The sequence below is a fragment of the Pituophis catenifer genome, unplaced genomic scaffold (genome assembly GCF_029215685.1).
Source record: "Pituophis catenifer annectens isolate HBS135680 unplaced genomic scaffold, rPitCat1.0.hap2 SCAF_1, whole genome shotgun sequence".
Classification (NCBI taxonomy): Eukaryota; Metazoa; Chordata; class Lepidosauria; order Squamata; family Colubridae; genus Pituophis; species Pituophis catenifer.
The window spans coordinates 47,251,604-47,271,268 of NW_027256881.1; the positions used below are offsets into that span (position 1 = coordinate 47,251,604).

Below are 19,665 nucleotides of genomic sequence, written 5' to 3' on the forward strand. Positions count from 1 at the left end.
GTCTATAAAAAGTAAACTCTACATGCATAAAGTATGCTAATCAATTTCAATTTCTAACCAAAAGTATTACTTTTCATAAATGTCCTTTTAAATGTCCTTTTCCTATCACCTTCAATCTTAAGAGTAACTTAAACTGCCTAGAAGAAACTTCCATTAAAATTAATAGGATTTATTTTTGAGTTGACATGAATAATTTATACCACTCATCAGTAACTCAATTGGTGCAATTAAAATGTTTCACTTTTTAAAGAAAAGGGTTGCCAATTAATCAGGTAACTTTTAAAATAACCCACTTTTTCAATTGGTTGAGGGACTAAGGTTTTTTTTTTGCAAGCTTTTGGCTTAATCGATATAACCTGAGGTTCACAACTGAAGATTCTCAAAACTTTAGTGTGACCCCAGAGCCCCTAAAACTTGTAATTTTTAATGTGATAAAAAAGGAGTATTATTAGAAATGTGAGAGTCAAACTTTAATTTTGTTTTTGTACTAATCAAAGCCACTTTCTAGGGTGCTATTACTTGCATATCATCCAAAGGCTCAGTTTTTTTTTTTTAAACCTTTTTTTAAAAAAAGTTTTTTTTTAAAAAAAATCTCCAATTAATTTTACTTGATTCAATTTAGATACTGCCCAACTCCAATTAATTCTGGGCCGTTCACAAATAAAAACACAAAAACAATACAAACCAAACTCAATATTGCTCTGGACAAAATAATAATAGTAATAAAAAACTGATATTCCTCTCTAAGTATTTTACTCTGTCAAATATTTTCAATACTGTAATTTTAGGTACTATACAGTATATTGCATTAGAAAAAGATACCATTCAGATACCAGTCAAATTAGTCTTGGTCGTGTGTGTGTGTGTGTGTGTGTGTGTGTGTGTGTGTGTGTGTATTCTGCCACAACAAAAGCACAATCCCACAAACCCTCGCCCTGCATATATACATGACTAAGGTGGACATAACAGGATAAAACACAAAGATGTATTGCAATGATCACTGGAATGTTTGACCACTTTTTTGAGAGTAATTTCATATTATAAAATGAGCATAATTTGGTATCTAGAAACACTATTGAAAAACAGCTTTGCTCTCCTTGTTATAAAATCCAAAGTCATGCTATACAATCCCTGAAACAGAGGCAGGCAAGCATCGGCCACTAGACAGCACTAAAGCTCCAATAAGCCTGGCTTCTCCAGGTTGTAACAGTCACGGCATTATCACAAAGAAACGCTTCAAACCATCACCATTCACTGAAAAAGAAATCCTGGGAGCTTTCACAGAATGAGAATTTCCCAGATATTTTAAAGGCTGTTGAAGAGTATCCAAATGACAGTATGACAAATGACACAAGCCCTTGTTGGGTTTTTTTTTGGGGGGGGGGGAGGGAGGGGGAGAGAGAATGGGGCTGGGTTTAAAAATTATGTTAAGTTATAGATTGTTTTACTGTGGTTTATCAAACACCAGTGTGTTACTAGGTCAGGGGTCAGCAACCCGCGGCTCTGGAGCCGTATGTGGCTCTTTCATCCCTCTGCTGTGGCTCCTTGCCGCCGGTCGGCTCCACAATTGATAGGGCTTTCGGTTAGGACAGGTAAAGGAAAAAGGATGCCGTGCTAGGAGGAGACTCTATGGTGGGGGAACCGGATTTCCGGTCGGCTCCAAAATTGAACGGGGGGGGGGGGGGGGGCTTCTGGTTAGGGCCTTTGTGTCTCTTTGAGTGTTTAAGGTTGCCAACCCCTGTACTAGGCCAAACCACAAAATCTGGCTTACGAACCTAACTGGCTGAATTATACGAGTTGGTCGTGTGTTTTTAGGGTCACGGCATCCTGGATGGAATAAGAAAAAAGAACCAATTCAAGGCAAAGCTTTGCAGTCAGCGGCGATTCAAACCCAAGTCCAGAACTCTATCTTCTCTATTTCACAAGTTACATGAAGCTTCTTTGGTTGTATTACTTTTTTTTTTTTTTGGTAGAATATACATGGTTTTCTTATCAATAATACGAACACAGATTGCCAGTCTCATTTCATGGGAAGCATGAAAGAGTGGAAAACAAGTCTAAACAAAGGCATAATTACAAGATGGCTGTTTTCCTTCAGCAGACAACACAAGTTGTAAACTTATGCATTATCAGATGCATATCACTGTATTTAGTCAAATGACAGGACTGTAACAAGAGAGGCAGAAGGTGGCAAACCATTTATCTGAGGTAATTTGGTGCCTCCAGGCTGAACCAAGCCAGGATCAGAACTCCAGTGAGATTTTTCACTCCTACTCGGATAATCTTCGATTTACAACCAAATTTGTGATCACAACTTTCATTGCCAAGCGATGCAGTCATTAAGTGTATTGCACCCAATTTTATGACCTTTTTTGCAGCAATTATTGAAGCAAATAATTAAGTGTATCCAGCTTCTCGCAGGTATCTGCATAACTGTACAGTAAATATACTCTGTGAACTGTTGGGGAGAGGTTCATCTTTACCTTTTTCCTGCATACCAGGCATTGCAGGCTCTGTTTTCTCTTTGCCTTCTGGAAAAGAGCCCCTTGCTCCCACAAGTACATTCCACCAAAGGAATACTGCAACTGTGGCAAATATATCAGTGGTGAAATGTAAAATTTGTTACTACTGATTCTGTGGGCGTGGCTTGGTTGGGGGAGGGGGTAATATGACTGGGTGGGCGTGGCCAACTTTTTTTTTTTTTTTACTTTTAAAAGCATTTTTTCTACAACCTCTTCGGCCGAAGAGATTGCAGAAAAAAATGCTTTTAAAAGCCTCTGACGATCAGGCAACTCAGCTGGATCGTCAGAGGCTTTTAAAAGCATTTTTTTCTACTTCTTCAGCTGAAGAGGTTGTAGAAAAAATGCTTTTAAAAGCTTCTGACAATCCCAACTGAGCCGCGCGACCATCAGAGGCTTTTTTTTTTTTTTTACTTTTAAAAGCATTTTTTTCGGCCAAAGAGGCTGTAGAAAAAATTCTTTTAAAAGTTAAAAAAAAGCCTCTGATGATCGTGCGGGTCAGCTGGGCACCGGGGGGGGGGCAGTGATTTTTGCTACTGGTTCTCTGAACCACCTGCCACCATCGCTGCCGGATCGGGTGATCCAGTCAAAGGCGGGAGCATTTCACCCCTGAAATATATGCAAATTGCCAAGCACAACCCCCCCCAATTTTGATAATGTGACTGCAGGGATGCCGTGCAGGTTGTAAATGTGAGGACCAGTGGTAAATCGCTTTTTTCAATGCTACCCAAACGAGTTGTTAAACGAAGGGTTATAGGTCAAGGCTATCTGGGTTTGTTCTCTCTTAAAATGAGCCTGGAAGGAAATGAATGCCAGAATCCATGTGTAAAGCCACGCATCTTGAAACCATAGAGGTGCGTGACAGATTGGTACGAATCTCAACACAAAACTTAACCCAGAAGTAAGGCAGTAAGTATGTAAGAAGTAAGTGAGAGATTCCTGCATGCAAAAGATTATATGAGATTTGAGAGGAAAAAAAAACCCACTTCTCAGATCAAAATATAAATTCTCAGTCTCATTCTCATTCTCTCCCTCCCTCCCTCCCTCTCTCCCTCTCTCTCTCTCTCTCTCTCTCTCTCACACACACACACACACACACACACACACATTTTTGAGTTAGAATTCCAGCAGAAACTAACTTCAGGGTTTAATCTTCTGTTTAAATTGCAAGCAGACCCAAAGAGGTGGAGAAGATCAAAAAAAGCTGCTAATAATATAGATCTGCATTTCTCAACCTGGGCAACTTTGATGTGTACACTTCAATTCTCAGAATTCTTAAACTTGCTAAGTTGAGAAACACCGATAGAGACCACCACATATTTGGGATAGCCTCCACTGAATTCACTACTTCTGAGTAGAAATAGAACCATCCTTTGCCACATTAGCAAAGACTATTAGTAATTAAGCAGTATGGGTAGTCCTTAACCTACGGCCATAATGGAGCCTGCTCATTACAATTGTAAGTGGTGAAGGTCGGAAAGTGGGTAACCCTCATGACTGACCAAATTTTACAGTTTTAGTGTAAAATTGTACAACCATGTTGTAAATTTTAAGCACATTTCATGGTAGTAAAGCAGCTGCCTTGGTCATTAAACAAGCACATGTTCCTTTAACCAAATCAATTGCTTACTATGGGCTGGTTTTGCCAAAAACTGGAAGTCAATGAAGAATCTGGTGGGAGTGTAAGCTTCCGCTCACGTGCAAGAATGGATGGATGGATGGATGGAAGGAAGGAAAGAAGGAAGGAAGCTCCCAATGGGGAAGTTGTAACTACTCCCACTATTTTTTTTGCCCGCCAGCTGTCATTCTCTGTTTAGGTAAGAAAATATCTCTGAATCATAATAATATCATGCCATCAATTCCCTCTCACTCTTACCATGGATGCCTATGGAAAGGAGCACTGCTCTGCTTACTTAACTCCTGAAAACTATAATCTCCCTACATGATCCATCTAATTTCTACTGTCATTAGACACTGAAGAGAAGAGAATTAGATTTCTCATAATTCCAGAAGATCATTCCTTTTGAGCTCCAGTTTGTTCAGCTTCTTATTGGCACTCCATGTCAGAGAGGCTGGCTTCACGCAATGCTCTGAAACACAAAGTAGCTGACCTTGTTTTGGCCCATCATCTTGAGCAAGCCTAGTTTACCATGGTTACATTTTGGTTCTATCTGTTTTGTGAACTGAGATGATTAGGTTAATTCAGTATATTATGCTTCCCTTAAACACAGGCAAGCATGTCATGCAAACCTACCCTCATCAGCATCTTCCCTTTTAAATAGATGGATGTTGCATAGTAAGTTATGATTTTTTGGTTCTGAATAAAAATCTTCTGACTGCCCAACCAAGTTATTATTATTCATCTCTTCTGGCTCCCTTGCACTGAACTGCTCCTACGCACAAGAGCTTCGCCTTGTTCTCCACTTGCTTTGACTGTGAGGCCCTATGAATTCTAAGTATATAAGTCTAAGTTGCTTGCTTTCATAGCAAGGAAAACATTTGGGGAAAAAAGTGCTTTGTAAAGCTTCTTCAAAGTTTAAGGATTCCATGCTGCCTCTTAAATCTCTAAAACTAAAAGAAAAAAAAATGCCTAAAAATATCAGACCAGCCCACTCAAGGGCTGAATTTAAGCTGCTTCTCAAAAGAGTCCTAGTGCCTCCTCTATTTCAGGAGACCTTGCCAACAAAAATAGCCATTCAGACTGGGACACAAGGGAGAGAATGTTATCCAGAGGCTATTTGCCCTAAAGCCTAGTCCTCTAGCTCAGGGGCCTCCAACCTTGGCAACTTTAAGCCTGGTGGACTTCAACTCCCAGAATTCCCCAGCCAGCAAAGCTAGCTGGGGAATTCTGGGAGTTGAAGTCCACCAGGCTTAAAGTTGCCAAGGTTGGAGACCCCTGCTCTAGCTAATAAAGTTAGGGCTTCTTTTAAAAAAGTATTCATTCCCATTGGTATAACCGTGTGAATTGTACCTTCCTCTGGAATAGAGTATAATTGTACCTTCTTCTGGAATAAAAAAGGCATTGATTAAAAAGTCTAAAGGTAACATGTAGAATTTTGAAAAGCATAATAGTTTTGCAGCTAAAAGAAAGATGAGTTTCAACCCAGTCCTTCCTTCTGCCCTTGGATGCTTGAATTAATTATAGCAAATTACAAGGGAGCCCATGAACAATTTAGAAGCACACAAAGCTCCCTTTCTGAGCCACTTATAATTTAACCCAAATATCAGAGAAATACTCAGGATAATACCAGGAATGTCTATTTTAAAATAACATTTCACACTACAATTACTCTACTACTATTGATGAGAATAGCATTACTAAATATTTCTGGAATGGGCTTGTTTGACCCTTACTTCTGTCCTGTTTCTCAAAGGCATTGTGAAAGAAACCTCAACTGAAAATGAAATTGGGGGCAAGGTAACAGCATTAAAAAAAAAGCCCAGAGGCTCTCAGGAAATTAATCCCAAGACCCAGAAAAATACCATTAAATGGGGAAAATGAAATAAGTCAAAAGAAAAAACTGTGTAAGACGCCTGTCCCATCTCACATAAATGAACAAGGGGGCGGATGAACAGCTTGTTCCAGACTAAATTTGCACTCAGAATAGGATTGTCTTGTTTTCTCATGCTATTCAAATTATCGCCAGTCTGCCTTTCCCTTTTAATTTATGTCATGTAGCATGATATGCAAAATATTCACATCAATGTACAGACATATATTTAATGTACAGATATGAAAATATCCACGGCACATACGTATTCTATCTCACTCCTAGCATAAGTATGCTACTCAATTGTTTTTTTAGGGCTTTATATTTTATTGCTGCAACTTCAACCATTCATCTCTTGATCTGCTGATTTGTTTCCTTACTTTGGTTTTTGCTTTTGCTGTATTTTATAGCAGTTATCTCTCCCCTACTGTAATGATATGTGGGAAAGACTTTGGAAGCTGGGGCAAAGAGATGCTGCCTAGAGGTCAGGCACAGCAGAGCCTGCTGCTAGATAGTGGGTGCAGCAAGAGGCTCAGAAAGTATCCTCCCCACTTTTAGGTTGGTGACAGGTCAGTTTATGCTCGATCAGGTTAGATGTAATTGCTATATTAAATGAGTCGAAGTACTTATTATCCTACAGCTTGGCATAGTAGATTAAGGGGCAGAATCTCTCACATGATTTGAAACTTAGCTCACCATAATAGAGTTTAATTGTTCCACCAACACCAACTGAGTCATATGAAAATATGCCTCTGCTTGCCCAGAAAGGGGCACACAACTAACTATTACAGTACAGGGGGAAAGAAGATTGAATTACACGTGGAACCAATGGGAATCAACAGTTTGAAAATTTCTCCAATATTCAGCCAGGTTAACAGTTAAGCTAGATCCTGCGTGTCATTCTAAATGCATCTTGGGAGTTAGCTAGAACAAAATATTAGATCTGGGGTCCCCAAATTTGGCAACTTTAAGACTTGTGGACTTCAATTCCCAGAATTCTCCAGCGAGCATAGCTAGCTGGAGAATTCTGGGAGTTGAAGTCCACAAGTCTTAAAGTTGCCAAGTTTGAAGACCTCTGTGTTAGATAGTCCATAGTTAGAAAGAACAGATTTCTATAATATGGTTAACCTCTATAACAGGGTTGATACTATCTATGCTGACTCTTGTTTAGTAGATAAATCTTATTTAGTGGAAATAAAGAAGCATATTATGCTTCTCCATTTTTAGTATGTCCAAAGATTCTTTTTAGGGAGGGAGTCATAGCATTTTTTTCCTGTTAATTCCATCATTGCCTCTTTTATGTTTGTTTGTTTTTTGTTTTGTATTTTCACCAAGAAAGTTTCTGTAAAAAGATTTGGCACTATAAGAACAAGGTGTTGAGGGGGTTTAGTCTTGCCTTGCTCCCTTCATTCCATCCCCTGCCAGCTTTCTCTCCAGGAACAGGTGAGTTGTAAATAGTCATTTCATCCTAAGGTGTAATTTTTTTCACTTTCTCTTAAAAGCAGAAACAATCCTAGTTTGCTAGGTAAGCATGAACGGTAGTACTGATAGTTCAAAGGAAACACCAAACAAAGACGACCTGGAATCCCCATACATACTTGGAGAAGAAACATGAAAGGGGAAAGGAGCCTGAAAGGCAGAGGTTCATCCTCACTCTGCCAAAAGGCCACACCTTCACATTCTGATTAAGACAATATCACAATATTCTGTGTTGTAGGAAACTGCAGGGATACTTGATCAGCTGTCCTAAGCCTTTTTTTTTAAGCAAAAAGAAAGTGGAGCAACATTTCCGTACTCATGTTAGTATTAAAATTTCTAAGCATGCTTACTTTCACTGTGTTCATGTTCCAGAATTTTATACAGATGCCCTTTAGCAAATGTTGGTCAACACTCAAAAGGGGGGTTCCTAGAACTAATATCTTTATGCCAGCAGCCCAGTTCAGGTATGTGTTTATAGCTCATTACAGCACCAACCTGTACAGAAATACCACAGGTCTGGGCAAGTGAGTGGAATTCTTTTGTGACTTGCACATCAACAGGCTGTTAACCAAATCCCAATTTTCGAATCACCTGCATTACAGCATTGTTTTCAAATTAGAAAATGGAACGTCATATTTATGTTCAGAGATACGTTGATTGGATTGGTAGAAATAAGTTATACAGGGGAATGGGCAAAAGAAGTCTTGTGCAATTAGATAATAAATTGATCACCAAATAAAAAGGGTAATTTTTGAAAAGTTCAGGGAAGTCTACGAGAATGAGATGTAAGGAAATTATAGCACACTTTTTAATATTTAGCCTTCTTTGCAATTTAAACATGGGATGATTGCTTCTTGAACTCTTGGGATCTATTCTAATTCCTTGGCATAGATCAAAAATATAAATAGAGTATATAGCACAACACAATTCCATAAGTTTGTAACTCAATACATAGATGTTACAAATTAAACAATGAGGCTTCCACTTTTATAGAACTCAGATAACATGGAAATATCTGTCATGGAATGAAACTGATAATTCATATTATATGGTACTCATATAATTTAGATGAGTGCCATATAAATGGCAAAGCACTGGAAGTCATGGGACTTGGGAATGTACGTAACCTTCTAGCATAGGAGGTCATACTTTACAAATTTATGCATATTTACTCAGAAGTAAATATGTAAAATTACAGCTTTCAAGGAGGAAACTCTAAATCAGTGTTTTTTCAAACTTGGCAACTTTAAGATATCTTGACTTCAATTTCCAGAATTCTGAGAGTTGAAGTTCATTTATCTTAAAGTTGCCAAGTTTGAAAAAATGCTACTGTAAATAAACCATCTTGCTTTAAACATTTTAATTTCACCACAAAGTATTTTGCTTGCCTCTAAGTATTTTGCTTACCTTTATTTTACACAAGAGTGCTATATCACTAGTTTTAAGTTCCAGTAGAAACTATGAACATTTCATAAATCCCCTTAAGCTGTAATTTTTAGAGTTTGTTAGTTTACAGTTCATTTTATTCTCCAGTCATCTTAAGTTGAACAGAAAATGTGTCTTTTGTTTCATTTGTGACAGAAAAATAAAATATTAGTTAAATTCTGCACACATTTTAGAGAAGAATACGAGAGCAAATCTTTTAAAAAATGCCAAGTTAGGTTTACCTTTGAGCAAGTTCATGCTTAAAACTAACATGCGTATTAACAACTAACTATGCGTATATTTTGATCTATCAATAGTATAAAGCAGTCCCCCAAAGGAATTCAATCAGATGATAAGCACTGATTTCATTTAGGATGCTTCTGAAACCAAATGTTAAGAGCTATTGATTAAGTCATAAAGAAACTGCACTGATTTAATTAATTGTATGCATGTATTTATATTCATTTGTCTGCTGTCTATTTGCCAGACTCTTAAATAGGAGAATGTGCTAGCTGAGCTACAACAAGCCAAGCTGCATCCATTCAGTACAAAACTTTTACTTTTTTTTTTTTTTTTTAATTTGATTTATATGCCGCCCTTCTCCGGAGACTCAGGGCGGCTTAAAATGCATTAAGCAATAGCCTTCATACTTTTGTATATTTATACAAAATATAACTTTATATAACTTTAAAGTTAGCCAAACAGAAAACAGAGAAAAAATAAAATTGGAAATGTCCTTTTGGCAATATATAGTAGAAATCTGAGGCCAGAATAAATAAGCAACCAAACTTGTAGTCTCTGGTTATTAGACTGTTGAGTTAGGACAGGACAGATACAAGTTCAAGCCTATACTTTGCCATGGAGTTCACTGGGTGATCCTGGGACTGTCAATGTCTCTCAGAACCTACTAATCTACCTTACAAGTACGTAGTTGTGGTAGCAAATTGGAAGATGGAATATTATGCAAATTTTGAAGCAGAATATATATTTCATGAATGAAAGGATAAAATCTTAGAATAGAAAAAAAAGACTTCCAAGCCCTGGTCCTCTCACTAGCTACTGCATCTTTATGCAGGCCCTCTAAACGGAAAGCACTGAAATTTAGATGACAAATTCTTGGGAATTTCTGTAAACCATTCAGGGATCTAGATCGACTCCTTGGTCCATCTAAACAGGTTACTGAATACTTCATTGAAGGAATGTATTTAAAGGAACTCTTGCTTGACCTGACTCTTGCTTGAGACAGTCTTAATACCCTTTAGTCCTTCATACCTATTATCTTTCTACCATATCCATTGCTATTTAGTCCATGGTTTCTGGCTACTTTCATAGATTTCTTGCCTATGAAACTTTAGTGTCCAAGAGTCACAATTTCAACCATTTCTATATTTCTTGCTCCCAACCCACCCCCAATCCCAGACTCCCACCTAACTTCCTTCATCTGCCAAGTCCAAAAAGCTGCGGCTTTTCTGTGTTATTTGTTGTCTCCAAAACCATGAGATCTTTCTATCCATCATCATTTGTTTCCCCTTCTGCTCCTTCTATGTGACACTTTTACATGAAACCACAGAATATGCAACTATTGATCAGGACTTTGAATTCAATGCCTGCACACCTCACACTTTCTGACCCTCCCATTTTAGTATGCTTTGACATTCAGGGAGTTTAAGTTACACATCTGATATATAGGACTGATATAAATCAAATCCCACAAATCTATGAATGGCATATGCAATTGTAAAATGCATTATAAATAAGTTAATACAATGAAATTAGGCTGGCTTATGTATCTAGTGACTTGGATGATTCATAAGAAAATCAAAACTCCAAGATAAACATATATTAAATATTATAAATTTTCTATAGACACATATGGTGCAGAAAAATAATTCCCTGCTTTTTGTAGATGTACAGCTGAAAGGTTTCCAACATCCTGCCTATACCTCTGCAACTTTCATTACAAAGGCATGTTCCTCCAAGTCTGACAACCTAATAAAGAATTAATGGCATTTTAAAGTTTCTGGCATAAATAACTCTTTTTTTCAATAATCAACAATGAGAACAAGCTCTCCATTCACTGGAGGAAATCAGCAGGGAGAAAAAGTTACAATCCTCAGCGATTTATTTTATGAACATAGAATTGTGGCCTTGAAGGCGTTGTCACTCTGAAGGTCACGAGATAAATTTCTGATTCTGTAAAAGAATTCAAAATAATGAAAAGAAGCTAAAAGCATGGAATTAACTCCAGCACATGAACAGCACTCCCCGAAACACCACCCACTACAAATAAACCAACTGCCCTATATAGACTTTCATTGCACCCGCATGTGGAAAAATCTTTCAAGCATCCCATTGACACTGTATTATAGTTCCCTTCTAAAAGCAAAGCAGCCATGCTGTTTATATTTCACATTGCTCCAAGGCTACCTTAACATTTGAGTGGCACTTCCAGTATTTGAAGGAGCTTTCTGCACATGTGCTATGCCGGTATCTCTTCAATCTATTGCAAAAGCTGGTTGAAGTTGTAAGATATCTCTCTGTGGCACATCATGTTGTTTTCTTTACCCCAGGAAGGTGCACATCTCCTTCATGCTATAACTATCTCACCTCACCTAAAGGAAAAAGCAGCCACTCATAAGTCTACTCATAAGATAGGGAGACTGCTAGGCCTCAGCCTGATCAAGCTTCCCATCTTCTATGGTGCTATGCCCATTCCTGGGACTCACAAATGACACCTGCTTCCTTCACTTTCAGCCTTGGCTGCTGTTCTGACCCAGGCTTCCTGAGACAGTAAAAAGCACACGATTAGTCCCAAAAACCCTCTTTTTATTTCAACGGCTGTGAATTCTGTTCATTCACAGCCCGTAATGAGTCACAAATAGTTTATAAAGAGTCCGACAGAAGTCTGCCACAGTCCTTCGGGATAAGGCTGATAAGCACCCACTTTTATCTACCTTGACACGCTGCCAAAGATGTAATTGGCAATTAGCTTTGCAAGGCCACACAGAGCACAGAGTCAAAACGGAGCTTCAGAATTTAAACCAACCAGAACGAACAAAGTTGCTTCCTGCAAAGACTCACGTGTCTTTGCTCCTCATTTATGTCTTACGGGAGGGGGCAATCATTTCCAAGCCCTACTCCCGAGTCATCCCTTTTGTCTTAACTGTTCTTGCCTTTTGGCAGCTCTGCACATGCGCGCAATGGGAACAGGCTCCCCCTGTTCCTCTGCCTCGCTGATGTCCGATTCTGGAGGCTCCGGAGGCAGCACCTAACTCCCAGATGGCCCTGGCCCCATCTCTGCCTCCGATGCAAAGCCCTCGTCTGAACCTTCCCCAAGATTCCAGGACTGGCCCATGTTCCTCCACAACCTTCTCACTGTCTGACTCGGCTGCCAGCTCTGCAGGCCGCCAGCAGACCACAACAGTTGCAAGGCTTGATTAGTGATAGTTGACTTTGTGATGTTACAGCAAATATTTCTATTGAGCAAACCTTCCTAGGAACCAGACAGAGGAGATTGCCATAGATATCTCACATCTAGACCCCTCACCTAGTAAGTGTTCTGAATTCTAATATCCATTCCCTGAACACAGTTCAGGACAGAGACATCTGGGCTGTTCTAGACCTTCTATATTATTCGTATGTTATATTACAGTTTAGTGCTTCCCATAGGCTTCTCATTTGAACTAGAGCCCAGTTTAAACTAGTGGTGCTTATGTTTGGAGTGCTCTGCTCACAACCCCACTGGTAACTACCAGCTCTTATTTCTCCCTACAATCTTATTTGCTCTTACATTCTTTTGAGCAGGACTCCAGGTATATTTCATATTGAGCAGGTATATTATCAAGGATTTAAAAATATTCTGAAATCAGCTATTCCGCCCCCACCCCTCACACACACACACACACACACACACACACTTCTCTTCAACTTTGTGAAAGTATGGTGGCCTTTACAAGCAGTTGGAATAGCTCTTGTTTTGATAAGTTAGCTATTTTATTTTATTTTATTTTATTTTATTTTATTTTATTTTATTATTTTATTTTATTTTATTTATTTTATTATTTTATTTTATTTTATTTTATTTTATTTTATTTTATTATTTTATTTTATTTTATTTTATTTATTTTATTATTTTATTTTATTAACTATGGATGATACCTGCTTGGCTGCATTGCAGGGCAATGTTTTAAATACACATGCTTCTTAAACATGCATGCTTGCTGTGTTTAGCTTGTTTTCATTTTAATAATTGGCTGTTAATCTGTGAACTAATTTTCTTGGATGAAATTTTGTAAGTGCTGTGCTTTTTTATTTGCACTGAAACTTGGTAAATATTCATAATAAATATATTATAATTTCAACAATATTATAAATAAATGGTGGTCCTCGACTTATGACCACAATTGAACCCAAAATTTCTGTTGCTAAGTGAGATATTTGTTAAGTGAATTTTGCCCCATTTTATGACCTTTCTTGCTACAGTGAATTACTGCCATTGTTAAGATAGTAACACAGTTGTTAAGTGAATCTGGCCTCCCCATTGACTTTGCTTGTTGTTTTTGAAAAAGATGATCACATGACCCTAGGAAACTGCAACTGTCATAAATATGAACCAGTTGCCAAGCAGCTGAATTTTGATCAAGTGATCATGGGGATGCTGTAACAGTCATAAATGTGAAAACGGCCATAAAGTCGCTTTTTTCAGTGCTATTGTAACTTCAAATGGTTCCTAAATGAACTGTTGTAAGTTGAGGACTACCTTTAGTAATGTCTTTTCCATATTGCTCATATCATTATGAATGTTGTATTACACAAATTTGGTTGTTAATAAGAATATCCTACTGTTCTCTTGTCATGTTTCATAATGCAATTAAGATCCTTTTTTACTAACATGTTTAATGTAACATGAGCCCTACTTTCTGTTCTGAAAAATACAGGAGGATTCATTGTTCTCTGACAAAAACAGAAAATTTATGAGCAAGTCTGAAAAGAAAACACTTGGAACAGCCATCATAATTTAACACCACCGATAGTTGCTTTCACAAAGGCAGACTGTAAAAGTAGGTTACCTAATTTAATCAGATATTCATTTAAAAACAGTTGTTAGACTCACAGGGTATGAAGGGAGCTTTAGATTCTAGATATGGGGAAAGCTTCAATTTATTTGGACCACAGTCAAAGAGAAAGGGGCGAGATTTAATTTAATTTAATTTAATTTAATTTCGAATTTATATACCGCCCTTCTCCCTGAGGACTCAGGGCGGTGTACAGCCAAGATAAAAAACATAGAATACAAATATTAAAACATTTAAAAATATATATAAAATTTGGCCCAAAAAATTAAAATCGCAGACTAATTAAAAGGATTTAAAAATTTTAAAAATTTCTTCTTAAGCCAACCCGGCTTGCTGAAAAAGATAGGTTTTCAGGGAACGACGGAAGGCATTGAGGTCCTGGATTCTTCTTATCTCCGTGGGCAACTGATTCCAGAGGGTGGGAGCCCCCACAGAGAAAGCCCTCCCCCTGGGGGCCACCAGCCTACATTGTTTGGCTGATGGCACCCTGAGGAGGCCCTCTCTGTGGGAGCGCACGGGTCGATGGGAGGTCATCGGTAGCAGCAGGCGGTCTCGGAGATAGCTAGGCCCTATGCCATCAGATTGATGATGTTTCTCCTCTTCCAATCTCCTCCATTTTCCCTGCAGAATGGCCTTGAGAGGATGACTCCCTAGACATCTGTGTGACTTTGCTTAAAGAGTGAAATCAGGAAAAGTTTTTCATTGGAAAACTGCTGCTGCAAAACGTACTCCCTGAGTAAGATATGTGTGTGTGTGTGTGTGTGTGTGTGTGTGTGTGTGAGAGAGAGAGAGAGAGAGAGAGAGAGAGAGAGAGAGAGAAATGGAAGGAAGGAAGGAAGGAAGGAAGGAAGGAAGGAAGGAAGGAAGAAAGAAAGAAAGAAAGAAAGAAAGAAAGAAAGAAAGAAAGAAAGAAAGAAAGAAAGAAAGAAAGAAAGAAAGGAGCCCTTGTATGTTTTAAGGGTATCACTAAGTATGAAGGAGATGTTTATTGTGATGTATCTGATAGTCATAGTCATGGGTCCAATTCTGCAGTCAACACATTTTCTCTTGTGGTCCTATTCATAGCATGGAAGAAGTCAACAGACTAGTTTAGAAGCAAAACACTGCTGAACAAAAGACATCTAGAACCCCACTTGACCACAATGTAATATAGTGGTTAAGATGTCAAACTAAGAAGTAGGGAGACTTAAGTTCTAATCTATCCTCATCCATGGATAGATAGATCCAGGGAGATCTGGGGCCCACTATCTCAGCCTAAATTTCACCCCACAGCTGTTATGAGAAAAATTAGGAAGAGAGAGAATTACACATGTAGTAAATAAGTAATAAAAAGGAGAAAAGAAAGAGAGAAAAGAGCCACTTCCTTCTTCCACATAATTTTGAATACATTCTTTAAAAAACCATAACAATTATAATTTCCCACTGCAGCTCTTTGAAACCATGTAAGAGGTATAAAAACCAAAGCAAAAATGTCTGAGGAAACTATGAGTGTCTTTTTCCTTGCAGGAAAAGGGGGGTAGGGAGCAATGTGGCTGTTTTTCTTTTTTGATTTATATTCTGTTACCACAGCAAAACAGATCGTCATCCTGCTCACTTTTCAGGAAAGTTAGAATCACAGGATGAGAACTGGGTGCTGATATGTAAACAATGACAGAACATGGAGCACATTACAAATTCCTCATTTCATGTCCAGGGAGGAAATGATAACTCTGGGAAAATCAATCCTGATTAGAGACATGAACAATGAGGCTGGCAAGGAAAATGCCAACAAAATGGAATTCACAAGACAGATGAGTGAAATGTACAACTCAGAGCCACTTCAAAATGCTAAGAGACGAACATCTTTGTGCAACTTTCCAATTGACAATTGTAATTCAGTGAAACAGCCTTTTTCAGCTTTTCTGAATTTTTGCTTATCTGTGAATATTATTAAAACGAAATGAATGTTATCAGAGCTTACTTTAAACCCTACAGATACAGAAAGTGAATCTGAGGGAATAAATAATACCAAACTTTTATCTTTGTTACGTTCATTACATAATGTGTCAATGTGTGTCTTTAATCAGTAACTGGTTGTACCAACTTTGGCTGCAATAATTGCAACTGATGCTTCCTTCTAATTAGTGATCAGTCTCTCACACTGCTATGTAGGAACCTTAGTCTACTCCTCTATGACAAATTGATTTGCCTCAGCAATATTTGGGGTTTTCTAGTAGAAATGATATCAAACCCCAAACTGGAAGATGATCTTGCCCAGTGGTTTCATGTAAATGAAATGAAGGGAGGGAGGCAAACAGAACTCTTCAGCATCCTATCTAAACCAATCAACTGGAGCTAGGTCCAGAGAAAGGAAGAGAACCATTGTAAATCAGGGCTCCCAATCCCCAACCCACACAGCTGGCTTGCCATGTTTGATAATATAGAAAGTCAATGAGACATTAAGGAACAGAAGAATGGCTGCCCCACTACCTTCCCAGCTCTGCCACAGGTCATCTAAAACCATAACCAGAGTTGTCTCAATACTAAATCCCAGCCTGAAACCTGACTGAAATAGGTCTAGATATTCCATTTCCTCCAGGGTTCTCTTCAGCTGCTCATAAACCATTTTCTTAAAATCCTTCCCATAAAGGGGAGGTAAGAGACTAGTCAAAGATTATTGAAGATTGTTGGGTAGAAGGATGGACTCTTGAGGAGGGGGTGCACTATTGTCTCTTTCAAGGCTGGGGCACCAGCCCCTCCATCAAAGAAGCTGCCACAACAGCATGGACCCAACAGTGGGTCACCTCCCTGGTCACTTTCATAACCCAGAAGGACCTAAATTCAGTAAATAAGCTGAACCGAGAGCACAGAAACCCTCTTTTTCAGGAGTCACTGGCTCAAAGTCATCCCAGCTCATGCCACCAGCTGGTACCATGGGCACTTCAGAGTGTCCTCCTCAGTCAGAGTCCAGGCACAGCAAATCTGAGTGATATAAAATTATTCTTTTTATCCATTTTCTTGCATATGTATTTGAATATTTGGGAGCATCAAACAATGCTATTGCATGTCAGCTTCAGTCTGGTACTCTCCTGTACAATTGTTGATACACAGAATTCATGCTTTTCTCAATGATGGCAAGTTGTTGAAATTCTGAAATGCAAAGGCTCTCCAGATCATGACCCTACAACTAGCAATAGCACTTAGACTTACATACAGTCCTCTTTAAGCGGTTTACAGAGTCAGCATATTGCCCAAAACAATACAGGTCCTCTTTTTACCTATCTCGGAAGGATGGAAGGCTGAGTCAACCTTGAGCTGCTCAAAATCGAATTCCTGGAGTGAGCAGTGAGTTAGCCCTGCAGTGCTGCATTCTAACCATTGTGCCACCACAGTTCTTACTACATCTTTGAAAGGTGAAATGATATTCTTATTGTGGAATGCAGTGTTTAGTTTTTACCATAAAGAATAAGAGGATCAATCATGCATCTCTGGGCAAATTTGACACATCTGTCAGTGTTCATAGTGAGCAATGACTTCTGCACTATTATTTTCCCATTAATTTCATTTTTCCCTTGTGCTCTTTTGTGGTGAAATTATACCAAGATGAGAGAGGCCATTCCTGGATAGTATTCTGTGGTCTTTGTGACTTCTTGGATAATTTTAGATGACGTTCTTGGACTGACAGTAACATGACAGCCATTCTTAGGAAGATTCACTATTTTTTCAAATCATCTCCTTTCCAAGACTTTATCTCTGACTTTGGATTGATGTAGTCCCAGAGCTTTTGAAATATTTCTCCCAGACTGATGGGCACCAATTATTATATGTACAAGCTTTACATTTTTTAAAAGAAAGCCATGATCTACCTTTATAACTATATGGAGAGAACTACTGTGTGACAAATGAAGGCAGAAATTTACATAGGGTAGGAGTGGCCAAATCAACCTTTGTTGTTTAATGAAGTGTTGATATAATTTGCTTTACTGCCCTTTTAATTGAAAGGGCTGAAGCAAGAAAACTGATTTCTTTTTCATATTGCTATATCATGTGTTGGATTACTTTGTTTGTAACAAAGAAAACAAACACTAAACTGTAGTGATATTTATTAACTGCCTACCATATATATTAATAGGACCTACGTAAAGCTCTTTTGCAAAGATATACAAAACTTCAGAAGATTCAAAAATTTTACTACTTCTTCTCAGACCATATTTCAGTATACCATATTTTTCAAGCAAAATTCTGACAATCCAAAAATATAATTTAGAATATTTTACAGTGATTATTAACGCTGTTCTTTTCTCTCAAATGTGGAAGTTTCCACCTCTTATAATAGATGGCAATGTTCCTACCCCCATCCCTTTCTCTGATAAAATCCTGGGACCAGTACAAAAGCAATATCAAAGAAGCATCAAAATCGATAATCAATAACTACAATATGGGCTGACAGCAGAATCCAATGCTTTTTTAAAAAAGAAATTCTTAATTGCCAACAGACTACAGAGGCAATGGAAATAAATTTCTATGCCTTGGGGCACAGCATTCCATATATGGGGCACTGCATAGAGACACCTCAGCTTTAGGCCTGCCTGACTAGCTTTATTAGGTCAGGGATGCAAATCAACTTCAAATAATTATCAGAGCACATGGGAAATAATATGGGGAAGATGCAAAGCCTTTAAGATGCAAACTAAAAGATTCACAACTACACTTTGAACTCACCATTGGAAGAAATAACAGTTTTAGCATGTAAAAACTGGAATTCAGTGTTAATATGACAACAATGCCTAGCTTATACCAGCAATCAAAGTATTGCATTTTATATCAACTGCCTTCCAGGGAATGGCTCCCTGTAAACCACATGAAGACTCTCCAACCAGATATGACTGGAACACTGAGAGAACAGTGCACTTCACACCATTTCTCCATTTCCTCAAAGTCCAGCAGTAATGCTACCTCATGTCAGACATCCACTATTTTAAGAATGAAACTCCATCTAACAGAGGTGGCTCATCTAAAGCCAAGTTATCTCATCCATTTACTACAGGCATTTTCATCTTGCCAGGATTACCTTTCACTGTCCTTTGCTCTACACAGTCTGTCATAGCTTTCAGTGAGAAATTTGATAAGGCTGTGCATGCTTCAAAAATGATTTCAGGCATAAGCTTAAAAAAAGAGGATTATTTTCATGTTTGCACAGAAGACTGAAAAAGACTAGATGTTTTAATGATAGCAGAGGTGCTAAGCTTGGGCTAGGTCCAAAGCACCTCCTCAGAATCACTGAAAAGTGCACAGCCCTGCAGTTTAATATTTCTATTCTTTTCCCAAAATCAGATAAAAACAAAAGATCAAGCTGGAGAGAGTCAGCGTCCCCTGTAATCCAAATCTACCAATTACTTTACCCAACACTTTCATCCAGAAGATAAAATGACTTTTTATCTGAATGTTCCTAATGAAGATGTCCTAAATTGTATAGGATTGCAATGGGTTATCAATACAGTTATTATTGCACCAATACATCCAACTGGACCTCAAAAAAGCACTGCCAACATCTCATCACAAGACTCTGCAGAATCTGCAGGAAGTATTAGGGCACATGATACTTTGCACAAGCCCATTCTATTGTGTTCTGGACCAGAATAGATTACTGATTCCTCCCGAGTCATATTGGAATCCTGTATAAAATTGCAAGTAACA

The 19,665-nt window shown here is 38.2% G+C and overlaps 1 protein-coding gene across 1 annotated transcript in view; it reads right to left on the reverse strand.

Annotated features, from left to right (window-relative positions):
* Positions 1-19,665, reverse strand: part of PTPN14 (protein tyrosine phosphatase non-receptor type 14) — a 74,581-nt gene that overhangs the window by 46,920 nt on the left and 7,996 nt on the right. The gene's annotated exons all lie outside the window — the stretch shown is intronic.